The following is a 4576-nucleotide window of genomic DNA, read 5'->3' as shown; positions in this document are numbered from 1 at the left end:
CGTACGCTTAATAATTTTACGCAAAACAGTCTTCAGACTTCCCCCATTAATTTCATCGTCTTTTGAATTATGAACATATTTACATCATAAGGGTTTTTTCGTTGTAAGGCTTTCTTTTTTAGTTGATTTTCACCTAGCAAGACTTATCGTAGATGGCGTAATAAGTCACACCGGGACAAGGTCGGGTTATACTGCTAGTAGTAAATAGAACACAGATACAAACAGGGTAATACACACACAATAGACATATATGCACAAACCCGTGATACATTTAAGGAACAGAGATAGATAAATATAAAGAAAAAGAAGAAAAATAAATATATTTGTCACATACTCACGATAAACATAAGAAACAGAGAGTTAAAAAAGAATAAATGAATAAATAGATCAATAAATCTGTATAAAAGGCATGGATGCAAACACCATAAGATTGCGAACACATACGCACACAAACACACACACAATAAGTTCACAGGCGCTCGCAATAATATCGACAACACGACTAGCAACGACAAAAGCAGCGTCCACGATGGTAACACTGTGGGCAAACGCATAAACACAGAGAGATACAGAGACTGTATAAAAATTTCGGGTCCTGTATATATATTTATATATATATATAGATATACATATACATGTATACATATTTATGTATAAATACACACACACACACACACACACACACACACACATATACATATATATATATACATGTATATATGTATGTATGTATGTATGTATGTATGTATGTATGTATACACGACGTCATTCATTAAAACTTATTGAAATATTTTACAAGTTTCGTTTTCAATTGCTTCCATTTTCTTTAATAAAACTACGACGTAATAATGTTTTTCCCTTCACTTTGGAATTGACAGTGAGCATGCGAAATGCTCGCTCTATGAACACTTTAACACCTGATGTGTGGCACACCGTCCAACTGTACAAGCAACCCTAATTTTGACTCTAAAACCTCATCTTGATCTTAACTCAAATCCTATCCTTAACTCCACAACCTTGCAATAACCTTGGCCCTAACACTAACCCTTAAACCTATCGTAAATCCTATCCCATACCCTCACGTATTATCGATTTGGTCTTTTTGCGTAAATTTTCGCAATGACTTTTGTTAAGGACTTTTCCTTTTTAGATCAATTACATACATGTTCTATTGATTCACATAAATTTATTCATTGAATTATATTAAAACAATTCATAACTTTCGTTGTAATACTTTGCTTTCATTTTGTTTAATAAACTGCGTCGTAATATTTTTGCTTTCACTTTGTAATAGACAGTGATCAAGTGAAAAACTTCTCGTAAAAATAGCCACACTTTAAACATTATGTTGCTACGATTTTTTAGAAACATGTTTCAGATCTAAATATAGGGCTCTAAGTACCAGCAATCTGAAACAGTGGTGCAAGTTTCCGTGGGGGTCATTTTCAAGGATCAGTGACTACGCCTGAAACGGAAGCTCTTTTTTCTGAAGAGAATCGTCAACATTGACTTACGACAGAAAACCGATGACAGTCAGATATATAGACAGTTTAATATAGGTATATACATACACTCTCTCTCTCTCTCTCTCTCTCTCTCACTCACACTCACACACACACACACACACACACACACACACGTATTTATATATGTACATAAATGAAAAATGTATAAACAAACGACGGAACGTATACTGAATGCAAAAACGAACGGGAGACAAACAGAAAGTCAATAATTCTTCATCAAATATCGACCAATGGTACTGTTCAGTTTTGCACCTTTAAGAAAAAGACAGAGCTTCTCAATTGGCGGTGCCCGCAAAAAAAGTTTTCTTGCGTAGAATTAGGGGCAAGAGCAAAGAGACGAGAACTGTGGGTAACGCTTCGAAAATGTTTACAAGAATGAAGAACGGACAGACAGAATTTGTGACTAGTCAGCTAAGGGACCAGTCTAAGAAAGGAAGAAAAAGAAGCACTGGCCTCTGGTTACATGACAGCAGCAAACAGAGGAGAAAGAGAGCAGGGAGAGGGAACGACAGAGATGAGAAGGGGAAGTGGATGAAAGGGGAGGAGAAAGGCTAAGAATAGAAGAGGGAGAGACAGAAGGGGAGTACGTAGAAAGGCTAGAATAGAAGTGACAGAGTGAGAGAAAGAAAAGAAGAATGAAGGAAGCAGGATTTGCGACTGTATGTATGTATGTATGTATGTATGTATGTATACACGAACTTATTAAAATTTACTGGAGTATTTTACAACTTTCTTTGTCGCAATTATTTGCTTTCATTTTGTTGAATAAAACTACGACGCAATAATGTTTTTGCTTTCACTTTGTAATTAACAGTGAGTATACGTGATACTCGCTCTGTGAACACTTTAACACTTGACGTGTGACTGACCGTGCAACTGTAAAAGCAACATCGGTTTGATGGAAGGAGTGAGTTAATGTGAAACACAAGTTTTCGATCGTTATAAACAAATGGTGTGTGCATGTTGTTCAGCAAGGAATTGCAGAACACAGACGGTCTCCGATTTCTCAGATTCGAGACACAGCCACCGATATATAAATACACAACCACACACACACACACACACACACACATATATATACACACAGACACATACATGTATATATATGTGTGTGTGTTTGTGTGTGTATGTATTTACTCTTAGCCAATGTATTTTTCTTTTACCCTATGTATCTTCTTTAACAACGCCTCAAACTCTATTCCTAAGCCTAACCTTAACTTTAACCATATCATAGAATCCTAACATTAAGCCGAAAACTAAACCCGACTCTAACCTTAACTTTGACTGCATCAGAAAATTCTTACGCTAAACCAAGCCTCAAACCTAATTCTAATTATAAAATTTCATCGAGGCATTAACACTTTCCCTAAACTCTAACCCTAATCTTAACTCTAAAACCTCATCTTGATCTTAACCCTAATCCTATCCTTAACTCTACAACCTCACACTAAACTTGGCCTTAACACTAAACCCTAAACTTAAATCCTATCCCATACCCTCATATATTATCTATTTCGGTGTTTTGCGTAATTTTTCGCAAATATTTTTGTGAAAGATTTTTCTTTTTTAAAACAACTTCATACCTCTTTCACAGTTTCATATAAATTTATTCATTAAAACATATTTAAACAATTTATAAATTTCCTTGTAATGTTTTGCTTTCAATTTGTTTCATAAACCTGCTTCGTAATGTTTTTGCTTTCACTTTGTAATAGACAGAGATCAAGCGGAAAACTTCTTGTAAAAATAGCTTAACTTCAAATATCTGTAACATGTTGCTAAGATTTTTTTAGAAACATGATACAGATCTGTACACAGGGCTCTGAGTATCAGCAGTCTGACACAGTGGATACATAAATGTGTATGTGCATATGCTTAAATCCTCGCGGATGTTTCTATGAGCGAGTGTATATGCGCCATACAACCTACGTGAAGGGCTTTATACATCCACTTCTGCTAACGGTTATATTTAACACGTTTTTTGTTGTATTGTGCATTCGTTTTTTTTTCTGCATCTGTTATTTTTTATTCATGATCTTTTCTATAAATGAAGGTGCATCCTTTAATTTACTGCTTTGTTTATACACAAACCGAGAAATTACCTCGCGGAACAAATCGTTAATTGTTATATCTTAATGAGTTATATCTTATCAACTGATGAGACACATCCGCACCGAGGGATGCCCCTAAAGAAGTTGACAATTACACCACCCGTGAGGGATCGATGCTAAATGGGTCGAAACAATTGTCATGATTAATAAAGTTATCGTATCTTCCATCTGTTCGTCTCATTGATCAAAGCATATACATACATAGGTAGATTTAGAGACAGACAGACAGACAGACAGACAGACAGACAGACAGACAGACAGACAGACAGACAGACAGATAGATAGATAGATAGATAGATAGATAGATAGATAGATAGATAGATAGATAGATAGATAGATAGATAGATAGATAGTATTTACCTGTCACTTGCTCTTATTTCTTTATGTCTTTCTATTCGTTTCGGTTCGCTTTGTGGGTTTTTCAACTCCAGAATTGTTCAGTGTCAATGTGGTATATGCAGTAGTTAGTAAAATATTCTTATCAGATATTCCTTGAAATATGTAAATGATATGTGTGGTCAAACACACAAACACACACACGTTGCAACCATGGCAACACCTCACAGGCGGTACCTTCTAATCCTTATCTACGTCAAAGGCTTTCTGTTGTAAAATTGCTTAGGTGCAATTTTTAGTAGTTTGTGCAATTTCGTGGTAGTTCAATCACTGACTGGCTCTGTGTGGGTATGTGCGTGCATTATATATGAATACACACACATATACATGTATACACATGCACACACGTCAATTAAATAACCACAAACAACTTCTGTATTCAAGTGACATATATACTCATTACAGTAAAATATATATATATATATAGGTAAATGATAGGATTGCTTCAATATTTCAGGGGTAGTCTGAAGTATCCAAGCAACCAGGGGATATTTAAATCCGGAGGCACTCCTGGGAATTACTTGTGTGGGTACCGTCTTCGTT

At 35.4% G+C, this 4576-nt stretch overlaps 1 long non-coding RNA gene across 1 annotated transcript in view; it reads right to left on the bottom strand.

The window, feature by feature from the left end:
* The window catches only part of LOC106879118 (uncharacterized), a 19876-nt gene extending 15541 nt beyond the window's left edge, over positions 1 to 4335 (bottom strand). The window contains exon 1 of the long non-coding RNA XR_001410595.2: positions 3998 to 4335. This is a non-coding gene — a long non-coding RNA (uncharacterized LOC106879118). The remainder of the gene's footprint in view (positions 1 to 3997) is intronic.
* Positions 4336 to 4576: the final 241 nt, after the last annotated feature.

Source organism: Octopus bimaculoides, unplaced genomic scaffold (genome assembly GCF_001194135.2).
Source record: "Octopus bimaculoides isolate UCB-OBI-ISO-001 unplaced genomic scaffold, ASM119413v2 Scaffold_95008, whole genome shotgun sequence".
NCBI lineage: Eukaryota > Metazoa > Mollusca > Cephalopoda > Octopoda > Octopodidae > Octopus > Octopus bimaculoides.
Note: the sequence above shows the minus strand (reverse complement) of the source record. Positions and strands in the feature narration are given on the sequence as shown.